Source organism: Macaca fascicularis, chromosome 18 (genome assembly GCF_037993035.2).
Source record: "Macaca fascicularis isolate 582-1 chromosome 18, T2T-MFA8v1.1".
NCBI lineage: Eukaryota > Metazoa > Chordata > Mammalia > Primates > Cercopithecidae > Macaca > Macaca fascicularis.
The window spans coordinates 15,042,612-15,060,648 of NC_088392.1; the positions used below are offsets into that span (position 1 = coordinate 15,042,612).

Genomic DNA, 18,037 nt, shown 5'->3' on the forward strand with positions numbered 1-18,037 from the left:
ATATAATTAATAAAATAATAACTCCAAAAACATATATTATTAATAAAAATACCAATAATACCAAAAATATCATCCCAGTACTTTGGGAGGCAGAAGTAGGTGGATCCCTTGAGCCCAGGAGTTCAAGACCCACCTGGGCAACATAGAGGAACCTTATCTCTACAAAGAATAAGAAAATTAGCCTGGCATGGTGGTTCACATCTGTAGTCACAGCTACTCTGGAGGCTGAGGTGGGAGAACTGCTTGAGTCCAGGAGGTGGAGGTTGTAGTGAGGTGTAGTGAGTGCTACTGCGCTCCAGCCTGGGTGACAGAGTGAGACCCCCCCCCGTCTCTCTCTTTCTCTGTCTCTCTCTTTCTCTGTCTCTCTCTCTATATATATATGTGTGTGTGTATATATATATCTCTATATATATGTGTAAATATATATATATATTTTATATATAAAAGGAAATGAGAAGCGTATGAAACAAATACAAAACAATAGAAATACCTAGAATATATATGTATGATATATATACATATATAACTCTATTTTTGTTTTACAAAACAGAAGCCAGCAGGTGATATATATACACATCAGCTGCATCTGCATCCTCATTGATGTGAAAGTACGTGATGGTTGGAATGAACAAAATTGCTCATCTTGCAAATAAAAGCAGGTAACTTTTTCTCTATAAATTATCCCAAGTTAATGTTTACTGTAACCCATCATTAGATAAGCAGGGTAAAATGAACAGGTCACATTGAAGGGAAAAATAATCAGTGTGAAATATTCATTTTCACAAAAAAGAACCTTCCTATTGCTCCCAAACTGTAGGAAAAAGTATAAAACTAACTTAGTAAGAAAGGCCAAAAGTAACAGACATGATAAAACGTACAGCATAAATTTCTTCACATTTCTGATTAACCGAGCTTAAAGTTCAGATATCACTGGGAATGAAAACGAAGAGTTTGAAATGTAACTTTTCTATATTTCTTTAAGGGCTTTAAGCACTAATTGGGGAAAAAAATATATATATATATATATTTTTATATATTTATTTATATATATATAAATAATATAAATATTATAAATAAATATTTTTCTGGCAGTTTCATCAGGAAGTAGAGGAAAATAAACTTTCTTTATACTCGTTCTGACAGAAACCACAAAAGATTCAAGTGGGTCTGAGGCAACATGGCCATACTCCCTTCAGTTGAGATCTTTTATTTTACCCTTTTCAACAGGACGTGAGTCCCCTTTTGAAAAGTTATTGTGCTCAACCAAGACCCTTGTGAAAGGCAACAGATGTTGCTAAGATTATACCAGCCTGTCTGCTATCTTGTTTCATTTTTAAAGAAAGAAGAGAGAGAGAGAGAGAGAGAGAGAGAGAGAGAGAGAGAGAGAGAGGGAGAGAAAGAAAAGAGAACAAGTCTTGCTCTAAATCATTGGACCATTTTGCACTTCAGCAAATCTGTTTGCACATGCTCTGCTGGCCTGGCAGAAAGGTTGGAGCCTTTTACATTCAGCTTGAGGTCAGTCCTAATGTGATGTTCAGTGGTCCTCACGCCTTTCCCATGAAGCCGCTGCCTCTGATTGCCAGAACAAATTGAGGTGATTCAAGCCACCAGCCGGGCCTAAGTATAACTTCCATTCACTGAGAAGGGAGGAAAAAGCTCAGCGCAGACCAACTGGGGTTGCCCACAATAAACCATAGGATTAGATTTGATACACTTGATATTAAGACATGGTCATATTGAAAAGTAGGCCGTAATGTCATAAGAAAACTACAAGACAGTTACATGAATGATAGTAAGGAAAAACAGTACTTGGGTGTTCATTAAGTTACACTTAATTACCAAATGCCCTGTAAGTTTTGCCTCTTCCTAACATCTGAGGAATTCTCTTTGGCACTTAGATACATCATAAACATTTTAGGTGCACCTGGTACATACAGAAAAGGTGGCTGAAAACATAAAGGAGAAACCTTTCATTAAATAAGAGGTGATTTTAAGCAAAGTGATGATCAGGCAGCATTTGTTAGTTTGTCTTCCAATTTAAGCATAGAATTAGATGAGCAGTTTCAAACTAAAAGCTAGATTTATACCAAAATGAAGTAGTAAAAGAAAGTGTCCAAAGGGTAACAAATGAGTTAGGTAAAAAGCAACATAAATAGATTTTAGTGACATTATCATCTTAGGTTAGAAATCGTTAGACAAAGAAATTTTAAATGTGCATACTTCAAATTTGTTATGTTTACTTTTGAAATAAAATGTGCCTAATCCATTAATTGACATAAGAACATCAGGTAAACATTATCTAAAAATAGATGAGCTTCTTTTTATTTGATGGAATTATAATCATTTAATCATTAGCATCAATCCTACATATTCCAGTTCCTAGCATTTATTACAATGTTAAGGTTCAAGAAAATTATTCCCTGAGACCAGGGTAATTCCAGATCTCCCATTCACAGGCGGTGATGAGATTTTCATGTGTGAAAATTTTGCTTCAGAATATCTTTTCTTTGTATCCCCACTAGAACTGTCAGATATTGAGGATAGAAAACATTCTTTGTCCATGTTAGTAGAGCTTAGTAGAGGCTCTTATATAGCATATGCATTTAGTCAATGAATGAATTATATTTACATGTTAATGTAAATGAGATTAATGTAATAACAATGCAAAAATAAAGAAACGCAAATATGTGAAAGCTACTGTATTTTTTTTAGCTGTCATTAAGCACATAGCATATTTTTGGATCAAGTTATTCACCTCCTAAATTATAAAGGGGGAATTATTCTGGCAATGAAAAGCCCGTTGGCCTTTGCTTTACTGAGTGAAAGCTGACATTTAAGTGAATTCTATGGTCATTTAAATAGAGATTGACTCCACTGTTTCTGAAAGGATGATCTAAATTCTACATAGTATTTAAAATGGAAATCTTTCTTCCATGTGGCCTCTGTAATTTGTTCCTATGCGTAGCTCTTTTCATGATTGGCAATTTAAATATTTTTCAACTCGCTTGTTTCCTAATATATCTTAAAATGATTCTATGCCAAGAAATCCTGTTCCTAAAGTCAAGAATTCACATGGATTTTGGAATTTAGCCACAGATTCATTTGAAGTACATTAGATACAAATAGAATTATCTCTTCAAGATATACACATTATTAATAATGAAGACAAGGAATGGTATCTGTTTTGGAAGTTAGTTATCCTGCTGATATGGGTGCTAATAGCTCCATATCAAATATAATTTCAGTGTATTCATCCATTAGGGTCCAGAGTGTGTGTGATAACACAATGAAATTTACAGTGAAATTAACAGCAAGGAATTTATTTCATGACAATAAATTTTCAGGAAAAATAAACAAAGACATTTGACATAAGTGAAATGGAGCCAATTATATACTTTGATAAACATAGTTTTTTTTTTTAAATAATGCACCTTTCAAACTACTGAGGGGAATATGAAATACAAGTAGAACAGTTTTTCTAAAAACAGTTGACCTGTAGCTAGTAAAACAAGATAGAACAATATATTAAACACTCAAATGTGTTTTTTTCAGAAAAACATTCAAGTATGAACAATAATTTTTCACCTGTGTAACTCTAGGCAACAGGATATGAATACGAGAAAATGATCCTGAAAATAATTAGACACTCACATGAGGAAGAGTAGCATCTGCAGTTACAGTACACTAGCTAGGACAGAATTACACCAGCTATCAATCTTCATGCTTCAGGGCAGAAGCTGCTCACCAGATGGGTCAGGAAGATATTCCCCCCTATGGTATAGTATTGTGAAATTAAGTGTATTATGGGAGGTTTATTTCTCTTAGTGAAACATCTGGCATTGGCCACCGGACGAGATCGACCCTCTGTCTGTTCCAGAATGATAACTCCAATTTTTGCTCACAAAACGATTGTGTATACCAATTGAAGTCACACAACCCTTATGACCAACCCTTCAATTCTTAAATACTTTTGCATTTTCATTAAACTTCTAAAAGAAAAATAGAAGATTATTTAGAAATAGTTTTCAATTATTACTGGAATTTCATCTGTCTTTATAAAATAAATAATCATAATAAAGGTAAAGAGGAAAAATATCCACTATGCTTATGTGGCCAGGACTGGCAGCTGTCCGTCAATATTGGTCTCTCTCTTCTTTGTGGGCATTTGAATAAAGTACATTTTCCAGCCTTTCTGGAGCTGGGCATGGTTACGAGCCCAAATTTTTCTTAAAGGAATGTGAGTGATGTAGTGTGTGCACTAAAGAGAAATATCTGCCTCTTCTGTTCATCCCCCTTCCCAGGCCTTTCTTGTCTGAAAGGACCATGCACAGAGCAGCAGTGGATACTGCATAGTAAACATGACAGAGCCATTGTCAACTTAGGTCACTGGATGATTTTGTTGCTGGTGACCTGCTTATCTTCCCTGAAACAATCACCTGAGAGACAAATAGCCTATCTTTTTAGTTCACTGCCTTTGGTTTGTCTCCATTATCAGAGTTTGCCTACTGTAATGCATCAACAATTTTCACATTCACATGTTTGTTTTCACCATCATAGGAATTCAGAATCTCTAAACAACTACAGACAAACTATAAGGGCAATTGTTCATTTGTTAAATGTAATGTTTAAAAATGTATTAAATACATAAAATACATTTAAATATCGAAAGCTTTTTATGTATCATCCAGTACTCATTAGTATTATTTAATGATGTACTTGAAGGCTGATAAACCATAATTAGGTAGCTGTTCTCCTAGTGTTACATATTTGGTTTCATTCCAAAATGTGAGGACTCTGGAGACGGATTTCTTGAGTTAGAATTCTGACTGTACTACCTACTGGCAGTATGATTTTGTGTAAGTCATGTAGCTTCTATTTTCTAATCTATAAAATGGAAATGATAATAATGTCTAACTTTTTGGTTCATTTAAACTAGTAGATGAGAAATCATGTACATAGAATTCAGAAGGGTCCCTACTATTTTGTGAGCACTCAGTAAATGCTAGAGATTTAAGATTAGTATCCTGAAATTTTGCTCTTACACTTTGAAATTTATATCTTCATACACAAAATTGTTCTCCCTTATAATAATTTTCTTAAAAGTGGCTAATACCTTATCATTAGCCTGAAGATGTTTGAATAAAAGTGTTTAGGAGGATGTATTGCTAGATTTTCATGCTATGAGAACTGTAATACAATTTCTATCGCTTCACTGAGAATGAATTCCACATACATACATTTTCTACTCATCTAGACATTCATTTGAAAATTAACTATTTCTTCCTGCCCTATTTCTGAATGTATTATGTTTTTGTCTAATTTCCATGAGCACATTATATGTAACAGCGTCATATGGCAAATAGTAATTAAACCATAGTAACACAAGTTTTTGTTTCCTCCTCAATTTGTTTTTAGTATTTTCTTTTTAAAATTCTTATCCCTCTTAGTTGATACTTCTAAACAGAGGTACCCCAAATCTCATTACTCCACTGTCTAGGATTGAGTTTTTTTTCTAAGTCAGTAAGATTGGAAAGCCTTTTATGTTAGAGAAGCTGTAGTATCTATATTACAAGTCAAGGTGATGTGTATGCAACTTACTTCTTGGCCAGGATCTCTATGACTTGCATTGTTGTAATCACTTATGCTGGAATTTCTTTCTTTGGATTAGATCTTAATATATTTTATGCAACCATTGATATTGTAACTGAAAGCAGTCTAAAACAAGGAGCTGATTTTAAGCAATAGGAATTTGCTGTTGAGTTTAGAATTGTTTTTCTATATTTATTCACTAACCGGTATGTTTTAATTTTAAGAAGTCTGAAATATACTATTTAATTTCTCATGATTTATAGCAGCTGTCTCCTTTTGTAAAGTGTGCTCAGAGGAATCTTTTTCAGTAAATAAAATCTGCACCCAGACATCTCACTTTGTATACCATGGAGACTTTAGTAGGACTCTTCTCAGTGATAAACTGCCACACAGAATAATCAGGAGAGAAAGAGAAATCCAGTAAAGAAATAAATCTGTAGAAAGCAACAACCCTAATGATCTATCTATCTATCTATCTATCTATCTATCTATCATTATATAAAATATCTATTTTCCCCTGGATTGGAGCCCTGTGTGTAAGCCTTGGTGAGACTCAAAATTCGAATATTCCTTTTTTTTTTTTTTTTTTTTGAGACGGAGTCTCACTCTGTCGCCCAGACTGGAGTACAGTGGTGCGATCTCGGCTCACTGCAGCCTCCGCCTCCAGGGTTCAAGCAATTCTCCTGCTTCAGCCTCCCGAGTAGCTGGGATTACAAGGGTCTGTCACCATGCCCGGCTAATTTTTTTTTTTTCTTTAGTAGAGACAGGGTTTCACCGGGTTAGCCAGCCTGGTCTCCATCTCCTTACCTGGTGATTCATCTGCCTCGGGCTCCGAAAGTGCTAGGATTACAGGTGTGAGCCAACGCGCCCAACTTATTTCTGCTCTTTTCAGAAGCTCATGGGCCACCAGTAGGGGTCTTCACTGCACAAGGGCAGAAATATGTAAAAATTTTGGAAGAGCTTAAACAACTTTTTTTTTAAATAAGACTATCGTTAAAAAATTGGATGAATGAAAGAAAATCCAAACAATACTGAAAATGAAAAATAAAAAGGTTTTCTCAGATAAGGCACAGCAAATACAGACTAACCAAGCTGGGACCACCAGTCCTGGATTTCATCTAGAAGAGAAGTGTGTGCTATGGCATCCCATGAGAGTGACCCCCAGGGAGTTACCATGAAGCTCTGAAAGAGGTCTACACTTAGCTGTCAGAAGAGAAGCTATAGCTTGAGGCATTACTGGTTCATAAGATTCACAAAAGAATGATCATAAATGTTTCCAGTTCAATGTCAAGGTTGGTCCAACAGCCTGAGTTATAAGTAGGATGATTATATACCTTGGTTTCTTTAGGAAAGTCCTTGTTTAAAATTCCTGTTTTCAAATTTGGTGAGTGCTCCATTTCACTCTAATGTAAGCTGAGATTGAACTCTGAATTATATTTGCACCCTGGCTCTATGACAGTACTGCGTCAAACATGCTACCTTGTATTTTATTGCATGCTGATGTTCACTCTGTCAGTAGGGGCAATTACTGCAATGCAATTTATAAAGCTGCAATCAATGAGATGTTGGAAGTCTTAAGAGAAGACATTCTATCCATCTCCAAGGAGCTTCATAGGGCAACCGCTTCAAATTCATCACGGTTCAAAGATTGGCTCTAAATCTAGGAGGCTTAGAAAACTGATTTATCAACATATCAGAAGTAATCCCACTCAAAAAGAATGATGCATAGCAGTTTTTCAATTTATAATGAGCAATCTAATTGGAGAGGCAACCAGACATTCCACCTGCAGGTGTATCACATGGGAAGCCACACAGTAATCGGGCTATTACATGGTGAGCATGAAATCACAATGAGGACTTTTAACTACGTGATTTAAAAGTGTGAAGGCATCAAGCTAAAATAGGCTCATGTATGTCTACTCAAATAGCTTATAATTTACTAGTATGTTTCCATTTTTTACTACCCACCTTCTCTGATCAACACTTTATTTATCTAGATACATTGCTAAGATTTTTTGGTTTGTTTCCTTGTTTTTTGCTTTTTCTTTTCTCCAAGCCTTATCTTATCTGGGAGCTATTGTCTTTGCTCATTACTTCACTTGATCTCTAATTCAATCCATCAAGTGACATAGGGGCTCTGTCTGATTCTGAAATCTTTCTTTCTCCACTACCCTACACCCAGAGCAGTGCCAGAATCCTTAGCAGAAACATATCCCAATGGTTTTGAGATTGAGAGATGGAGAATAATGTCTTGTTTAAAAGCCCAACAATTATAGTCACTTATTTTTATAGCATATTAGAATTAGGCTGTCACATCGAAACAGCCTTAGAGTCTGCGTGAAGAGCACATGAAATGCTTTTGTCAAACAACAGCAAAAACAATAAGAAAAATAAAATATTAGCATTTAGTGAAAGACCTTATGAACGATTGTCATCCTCAAAGCGTGTAAGAGCAAGTTGCTTCTGAAAATTGATTTAGGGCATGCATATGCATATAAATGTCTTCTTCAACATCAATTTACTCTTTTGCATGGTATCATATCAAGTCGTATTCTAACACACATTAAGTAGGGTAAACAGCTGTTTTTAACTACCAAATGATGTACACAACACATTTTTTAAATTGTAGCATTCGTTTAAGAATTTTTTATTTGTATCTGCTGATGAAGTTTATTTATAACATTGAAGCTTCTTTGATTCAATTACCTATTCTTTAAAACATGGTAGAACCTCTTTTATGCTTTGAATGACTTTTTAAACCAGCCATGTAGTGTCATGAAGACAGCTGTTACTCACAAGTGAGTACTGATTTTGAGAAGTTGCTTTGCTTTTGTTGTTGATACCACCTTCATTGAGAGAAAAGTTTGTTATAGGGACACTCAGCTTGTTCCAAACCACATTCATTATCCTCTCTCTAAATATTGTACGTGTATGTGAAAAGTCAATATGCGGAAACACTAGATTGCAACAGAAAAAAAGAGGTTTAATTGTAGGGCCACTAAATGAGACGAGATGAGAGAAAACCTCAAATTAATCTCTCCAGGGAATGTGGGACTAGGGGTTTAAGGGTTTTGGAGTGGCCAAAATGTAGAGATTATTGATTGATCGAAGAGTGCAGGGTGACGTTATGGAACAAAAAGATAAAGAAACTGTATTTTCATGCTGATTTGGTTCCTCTGATGGGTCTTTAAACTGATTGGTTTCAGCCATTCCACTGGAATTCAGGATCTGCTTACATATTCTTAAAACAAAAGCCTTATGTTTCTAACATCAGAAATTTTATCTATAGTAACAATGGGGTGCAAGTGGTCAGTATCTAATGCTTTGTGACTTTTGGTTAGGAGGCAGTGGGTGAAAGCACTGCCTGATTAATGCTTAATTACAACTATATTTCCATCAGAATTCTTATTAACTCTGTGAGGACAGCTTCAATATTTAGTCTGCCAGAGTGACTTCTCTCCTTCAGTTACAGCCATCTTCCTCTCCTTGATATTTCTCACTCTCTACACCCAGTTATCAAATACCATTTTCTCTCCTATCTGTTCTCCCCCCAATTCTGACAATCCGTGCCCAGCCTCAGGCCTGGGTTGTTATGGCATGACTGGCTTATGGAAGAAACTCCTAATTAGTCTCCCTGCCTGTTTGTTTTGCTTTGTTTTGTTTTCTGTGCTCACATTTTGATCTTTTACACTGCTGCCCATCATTTTCATAAACTAGACTGAATTACGCTGGTACCTTCTCTTTAAAACCTGTAGAGTCTCTTTATTGTCTCAGGGGACATGCCACAGTTCCTTAGGTTGCATTCCAGACTGTCCAGGGTCTGGCCACGTCTCCCCTTTCTGCTCCATCTGGAAGCACACCTCTGTGTTCATATTGACTACTTATTATTCCCTGAACACAGACAAATTTTAATGCCAATTAACTTTGTTCATAGTGTTTGCTCTCCTACTATATCAAAGCCCCGTTCGACCTTTAAGTCTCCATTCAAATGTTATTTCTTTCATAAAAACTTCTCTGAACGCTCTTGTAAGAATTTTTTCTCCTTCTGCAATTCCACGGAATGTTGTTTGTTTCCTAATAGAACACCAGCGCCTTATGTTTTTTATTCAAGTGCCTCTTCCTACCCTGCCAACAATAGGCGTTACCTTTTTCAGATAGTGAGTGTGTCTTTCATAGCTGCATGAGTACAGTAAATGTTAGCTGAGCCGACTCCCTGTCTGCTGGAGATGTAGCAGCACTGGTTTCAGATTTTTTTTTTTTTTTTTGTCCCTGTGTTTTCAATCCATATGGGAACATATAGAATATCAGATATATCAATATATAAAATATCGAATCCTGGTCAGTTAGAGAGCTGGTTAATCACAAATGTTAAAGGAACACTGGAGCTAAGGGAAGCATTGTGGTCTGTCCAACCTGGACTGTAACCTTTCATCAATACTGTGAGTTATATTAGACCAGTGAGCAAGATTCCTATAAGACCCAATAATTACTTTCATTATAAGTACTGTATAATAGTTGTTCAATATCCTGAAATGGAATTCATAATAGCAAACCCACCTATACACTCACAATAACCAAAAATTATCCATATAATATCCCAACAAAAAATAAATGAGAAATTTAAAAAGTAGTTTATACTAAAATAATGTATATTTCAATACGTAAATGCTTGGTGGGGGAGCAGAACTGCCCCTACCAATACCCAAAATGCCTGTACTGAAAATTTTGGATTTCGATACATTTTGGAAGGACAGAGGCATTGTCTTTTTAGAGATCTGGAATACCTATTCCTGGGTCTCTGTGATACATGTAAAGAAAACAGTGACAGATAATTGGGTTGGTCTCAACAGCAGTGCTCTCTCTTTATTGTTGTATGTTAAGGTCAGAGAGGCAGATGATCATCATTTGAATGGAGAGAATAAAGTTGTCCTGGACTTAAGGTGACCAGAAAGTGTGGGAGGGAAACATGGTTCAGTTGCCTCACACAATATGATGTTATTGGTTTATTTCTTCGAATCCGTAATCTAGTATCAAAGCAGTCCTGCAGATATAACCTCTAATTGAGGAGTAAGAAAATTTAGAAGAATCTTTTGCTTCCAATTTTTTTCTTTGATCTCTTTATTGCCTCAGAATCTTCCTTTTATTCCTCACCTGATTTAATTGCAAGGAAGAGAAGTACAAAATAAATTAGCAGGTTAATACTATTGCTGCCAATTTTGATGTTTAGGGTTAGGCGTTAAGTGCCAGCATTCCTCCTTGGACTTTTCCTGCTTTGGCGGGTCCACTGGAGTTGTTCCCGTATCCGTGATAGCTTTCTAATAAGGCTCGAAATATAATTAGACTCTACAATCATAACTTTTTGAAGTTGGTAAATCCATCGCACATCATATAATTCGATCCTCTCATTTTACAAGTGGGAAAAATAAGTTCTCAAGAGATTAGGTGACTCCAAGATCTTTCAGCTTATTGATGTCAAAGGCTGGCCTCGAACCCATATCCACTGCCTGCAGGCCCAGGGCTCTTTTCTGAATAACTCATTGCCTCCCTTAACTGCTGGCAGATTTAGCTCTTCCAGATCTCTGACAGCACATGCAGCCTTTGTAAGCCACCTTTATTTCTTCCATTTCCCCCCGCCATGGTTCCTCTCCAGGCACATTTCTTCTAGTAACCTGTAGAACAAGGATAAATATAAAAAGTCATAAATCCTTGTCTAAATTGGCCTCCAGGATATATATATATATCTTCCTTCTCCATATATATCTATATTCCTTTATTTCGGTCAGTTCTCCAAGCCAGCTGGTGTGATTTGATGGAGACAGCACTGAGCTAGTTTCCTATCCTCTTAGCCTCCGTGCTTTATTAGGCATGTCATTATTGTTATTTTAAGTATCCACTAATTCCTCTGTATCACAGGGTTAGCAATAATATCTGTTATCTCCTAGGATTCCAGAAAGAATCAAATAGTGGCATGAAAGCACTTTGTAAACTGTAGAACACTGAACAAGTATAAAATATCTATATTTTCTTACTTTTAATTTTATAGTCATACTAAATGCATCCTGGAACCACCCTTCTCTCACCAATTTTCAAGCCAGTCTTGGGAAAACTGTATTTCTTCACTTTGCTGCTTTCACATCTGCTAATGGGAGTAAACCTTGTATTGTGGAATTACAGGGACTGGACTTAGGGAATATGTATCTCTTAGTGCAGACTAGGTACATTGTTCTGTACATAGGATTTGCATTATTATATATTATTACTTTTATCTTTATTATTGTTGCTACTACTGCTATTTTTCACAAAGTCTCATTTATTTTCCTGTTTTCTTTACCCACATCTTGATACCCGTAGCATTTCCATGATATATCTGCACGGACCAATTTGTTTTAGAATTGTATCATCTTGATTCCTAAAGTTGTTAGTGAACCATTCTCTAACATTACTCAGTGGTCACAAATAAGGCCAAGGAATAATCATACTAAGATGGTGCTTTATCCATTCAGTTGCAATAGAATAGTGGAAACATTGACTATAGCACATTTTATTGCTGGGTGCAATTTTTGGTTATCTTGCAACACTTTACAACATACTTAAAATGAGATTGCATATGGAAAAGTTGAATATCTTGTGTACCCACTGTGTATATTGTTATGAATAAATCCCTAAACTATAACAAATAAATGCAAAATAAAGTCAGGGACTTTCTTCTAAAAATGCTTCATCTTAAAACTGACAATAAGCTGGGCGCGGTGGCTCACGCCTGTAATCCCAGCACTTTGGGAGGCCGAGGTGGGTGGATCACGAGGTCAGGAGATCGAGACCATCCTGGCTAACACGGTGAAACCCCGTCTCTACTAAAAAATACAAAAAATTAGCCAGGCAAGGTGGCGGGCGCCTGTATCTGGAGGCTGAGGCAGGAGAATGGCGGGAACCCGGGAGGCGGAGCTTGCAGTGAGCCGAGATCGCGCCACTCACTCCAGCCTGGGCGACAGAGCGAGACTCCGTCTCAAAAAAAAAACAAAAACAAAAACAAAAAAAACTGACAATAAAAAGTGAGAAAGAAATTTCTTGGCAATAATTCTTGGCAATAAACAAATGAAAATTAAAATTGAAAAGGAAAAGAAAGGTACCATTAAATACTGATTTCCTTTTTCCAAATTGTGTACTTCAATATCTCTGCACCTATCTCCTCACATTTGTTGGAAAGAAGAGTCCTGCCTCACAGACAAAAAGAGAAAAACAAAAACAAAATCACTCAATACATCCAGATACATCACGAAATGTTTTAATTTAATTTAATGTTGAAATGTTTGTGATAGTATCATTTTCAGTTGGCATTTCCACATATGTTACTAATGTATATGAAGATGAGTCTTTCATATGTAAAACTATTTTTAAAGCAACTTTTTTTTTTTTTTTTTTTTTTTTTTTTTTTGAGACGGAGTCTCGCTGTCGCCCAGGCTGGAGTGCAGTGGCCGGATCTCAGCTCACTGCAAGCTCCGCCTCCCGGGTTCCCGCCATTCTCCTGCCTCAGCCTCCCGAGTAGCTGGGACTACAGGCGCCGCCACCGCGCCCGGCTAGTTTTTTGTATTTTTTAGTAGAGACGGGGTTTCACCGTGTTAGCCAGGTGATCTCTTGACCTCGTGATCCGCCCGTCTCGGCCTCCCAAAGTGCTGGGATTACAGGCTTGAGCCACCGCGCCCGGCCTTTTTTGTTTTTTTTTTAAAGAAAGTCTATGAGAATCAGACGTATTGCGCTGGATTTTTAGGCAGTGACTCTCTTTAAAAACTGCTACATTATACTATATTTCACCTGAATAGAACATTTGTATAATGTACTTGTTTAAATGCTTCAGAGAGACAGCGTTTTTCTCAATCTGAAGAAAATCAGACTAGGCACAAATTCTGCAAGAAATCTAAAGGTAGAAAATGGCTCATCTGTTCTGAAACACTAACACTCACTCTTTCCCTCTTTAAACACTCCAACTAAGGGCTAATTCCCACTCATTCTCTGTAAGTGATTATAGATACTGAACGGCCACAATTATGTTGCTGCATATGAATGTAGCGTTTGATGAATGTAACTACAACAATCACAAAGCAATAGAACTAAGAAGAAAAATGCAATAAACTATCATTTTTTAAATTGCCACACTGAAGCAAAATTATAACATACATACTAAGAAAGGCAAACACTCAGCAGATAAGATCTATTTGAGACAAAATTTTATTATATATGACAATAACTTGGTATTTTACTTTCTATTATGCAAATTAATGATCATGCTTAGTCCATGTACTGTGTGTGAGAGAACAATCCTCTTTAATGTGTGCAAAGATATGTGCAATTAATAAAAATATTTTAAAGGAGTTATGCTAGATAATAAAAATTCAGACCTTCCTTAACTCTGAATTTAAGTCTTCTAATTTGTTTTCAAATGTAAATTTGGAAAACACTTTTTTAAAAAATTATTTATTTACTTATTCTTTCTTTTATTATTATTATACTTTAAGTTCTAGGGTACATGTGCATAGCGTGCAGGTTTGTTACATATGTATACTTGTGCCATGTTGCTGTGCTGCACCCATCAACTCGTCAGCACCCATCAACTTGTCATTTACATCAGGTATAACTACCAATGCAATCCTTCCCTGCCCCCGCCCCATAATAGGCCCCGGTGTGTGATGTTCCCCTTCCCCTTTCCTTACTCCTTATACAAAAATTAATTCAAGATGGATTAGAGACTTAAATGTTAAACCTAATACCATAAAAACCTTGGAAGAAAACCTAGGTAATACCATTCAGGACATAGGCATGGGCAAGGACTTCATGTCTAAAACACCAAAAGCAACAGAAAACACTTTTAGCTTATTGTTATGCTAGTCAATTAGGGCAGTGTCCTCTTACAAAGGATGCACTTTTGCCCCACCCAGTGGCTGCCTCACAAATAGCCACCCTTCCCCTGAGTAAGGTAATTCCTTTCCCCTGTGGGTTTTGGTAAGAGAAACCCAAGGGAATAACTTGTCCCTGTGGTTCAATGTGTACATGAAGCTATCGTTTCATCAACGCTGCTTCTATCTGTACTGAGCTGTGGAGCAAACACAAGAATGCCAGCCACTTCAGGACTTCCACCAAATGCTTCTTTATGCAAGATCTACAAAGTCAACTATGCTTTCATCCAAAACACCAAAAGAAAGAGGAAATGCACATCTATGGTAATAAGATTGAGTAGGTGAGAGGAAGAGAAAGGAGGCAAAGTAATGTCATGAAAAAGAGTACAGATCCAGGAGGTTTCACTCTATTCTAATTATATAAATTTGAGCAATTCATTTATATTTTGCTTATACATTCCTGCAAAAGGAAGGGAGTAAAACTTAAGTAAAATCAAGCAACAGGAAAAAGGTAAAGTCTACAAAAATTGCAAGACAATATTTAATATTTTTGTTCTATAGGTCATATAATATTTTTCTCTTTGTGTCTCATGCTTACACATATGCATGCACAAACTGAAAGACACAATTTTACTATCAATACAAAACTATAGCAAAATTAAAATTAAATTAAATGGCATTGATGAAATTACCTTGTCAAGGATTTGGGAGATGTGTAAGAAGTTTTGCTAGGAGATATCTAGATAAGTGACTGGAAAGAATGATTGCTTTATTATTATAAAAGATTGTTTCTCTCATTGCTCCCATCACATTATCTAAATTTAGAAATTATCCTAAACAAATTGAATAATTTTATAAAAAATATTTTTCAGATTCTAAATAGTCATATTAGTGTAAAAACAATGCCACCATTGAAACCACATCAGCAAACTAAAAGAATAAAGAAAGAAACTTGCTGGTTACCTGTCAAGGATACCAGCAGGAGGTCTACAAGATGTCAAATTCTCCCCCAGAGGTTCAATAGCTAGCATGGATGAATGTAAGCCTCTCACTTGCCAGCCTGCCAAATCCTCTGACCACATGAACACTTAGATGATTTCTTAGTCTTACCATAAGAACTGATGTTTCCTTTTAAATAAAACTTTAAATATTTTGCTCTATCCGTGTATTCAACTAATCATTTATACACTCTTCCAAGTGATTCCTTGTACTCTTAACTTGTGACATGGTCCTAACTAGTGGAAAGACATTTCCCATGCCCTGTAAACAATGGCAGTGTATTGAGACAAACAGTAATTAAAACAGTACTGTTAGAAAGTACACTCCACAGAGTGGTAGCGGGCTTGAGCAAGGGGCTAAAGAGTGCTGGTTACAGAATTTTCTGGGGTTTAAATATCCTCTACAGGTTTCCCACTGGTTACTTGGTTACACCATATGTAAATTAGAACTTGGTTTGCAACCAGTCTGACTGGTTGTGGAAGGAAACTAATGAGAGCCGAAGTGAAGTTACAAAGTTACACCTTATGTAAATAAAGATGGCTCATGACCAATCTGATTGGTTCTGGGAGGGGACCAGTCAGAGGTACTTTCCGTTTTGTATCTGGGCAGCGGTGCTGTGGGAGTAGCCTCTGATCCTCTTGTTACTCGGATGTGGACAGGTGAGGTTTTCCTTTTGATTCAGTTCTAGGAAGTCAGCACAAATTAGCCTTAGGTTTCCTTTCTGCAGACCCTATTCTCCTGTCTCAAAACGATGGGACAAGGATGGCGATAAGCCATAGCTTTGTGGGGAAACAGCAGGAGAAAACCTATCCCAAAATAGATGTATCTGTGATTGTTTCCTTAAAAAAAAAAAAGTGTCTTTCCTATGAGTCCTGGAAAATGAGAATAATTCTAGATAGAACCTATGTCATCTATGTCTTTTATAAGTGTCTTTTTGTCTTCTTGGTAAAATTGTTTCCAGATAGATGTGTGGTTCCTAAACTGTGACTTGAAGTCTCCTCGAGTCTCTGAGATATTGTTCAGGGTCTGCTAGATGCTCCCTTTTCGACTACATGTGTGTGTAAGATTGTATTTTCTTTGTATTCTTCAAACCAAACAGTGTATCTTAGCAAACTGAATGCAGACCCAAATATGAGAATCCTACTTTAGCTAGAATTAGATTTGCAAAAGTGTTAAAAAACATCAAATATCATTGCTTTTGTTTTCAAAAATATTACTTTACCTAAAATATTTATATCCTCAGTAGTATTTAAAAATAAAAAAGGTCCTTGTCCTTATGAGATCATTATCTAATATAAAATATTTTAATCACTCATGTGACTTTATGTTATATTATTAATACTTTTTGAAGTCATAATCTAGCAAGTCAAAATTTCACAGAGAAGAATTTATTTTTGTTTCATTTGGAATATTGCATTAGAAGCCTGAATTTGTTCATTGCCTGTTACAGGTCTATTTCTTTTTTTTTTTTCTTTTTCTTTTTTTTTTTTTTTTGAGGCGGAGTCTCGCTCTGTCGCACAGGCTGGAGTGCAGTGGCGCGATCTCGGCTCACTGCAAGCTCCGCCTCCAGGGTTTGCGCCATTCTCCTGCCTCAGCCTCGCGAGTAGCTGGGACTACAGGCGCCCGCCACCGCGCCTGCCTAATTTTTTGTGTTTTAGTAGAGACGAGGTTTCACCGTGTTAGCCAGGATGGTCTCCATCTCCTGACCTCGTGATCCGCCTGCCTCGGCCTCCCAAAGTGCAGGGATTACAGGCATGAGCCACCGCGCCCGGCCCAAATCAAAGATTTTTAACGTGGATGCATCTAATTTCTGATTTCCAGGTTTGTTGTTATCGCTGTTTGTTTATTTTGCATTTTTGTATATGCAGAATTTTGAACAACTTTTATGGGGATATATATATATAAAATATCATTATTTATATATAAATTACTTTATATAAATTATATATTCATTTATATTTTACTTGCTTATACATTACTATAAAAGGAGGGGAGTAAAATTTAAGTAAAATCAAGCAACTGGAAAAAGGTAGTCTCTACAAACATTGCAGAAAATATTTTATATTTTTACACTTGATCTTAGCCAAAAGGCCGAGAAGCGATATATTTTATATTTTTATTTGACTGATAATACAATATTTTTCATTTCACTTTCTTAATAATGTTCTTTGATAACAATAATTTTTAATATTGATTAAGTCCAATTTATCTTGTTTTCTCTTTTTGCTCACACATTTGATGGCACACCTAAGATTATATTGTCAAAGTCAAGGTCATGAAGATTTGCTCCTTTGTTTTCCTTGAAGAGTTGAAATTATTTATATATATTAGTAATGATATTATATATAAATAATGATATTAATGCATACTTAAAGACAAATATGTGTAAATATATAGTTGTTTTAACCATCTTAAGTATGCAATTTAATATCATTATTTGCATTCACAATATTGTGCAACTGTCATCACTATCTATTTTCAAAACTCTATTAACTGCCCAAACAGAATCTCTGTGACCATTACAGAATTACTCCATTCCTCCCTTTGCCTGTACCTGA

At 36.1% G+C, this 18,037-nt stretch overlaps 1 pseudogene; it reads right to left on the reverse strand.

The window, feature by feature from the left end:
- Positions 1 to 17,437: 17,437 nt before the first annotated feature.
- On the reverse strand, positions 17,438 to 17,582 carry LOC123570139 (U2 spliceosomal RNA; annotated as a pseudogene).
- Between the last annotated feature and the right edge of the window lie 455 nt (positions 17,583 to 18,037).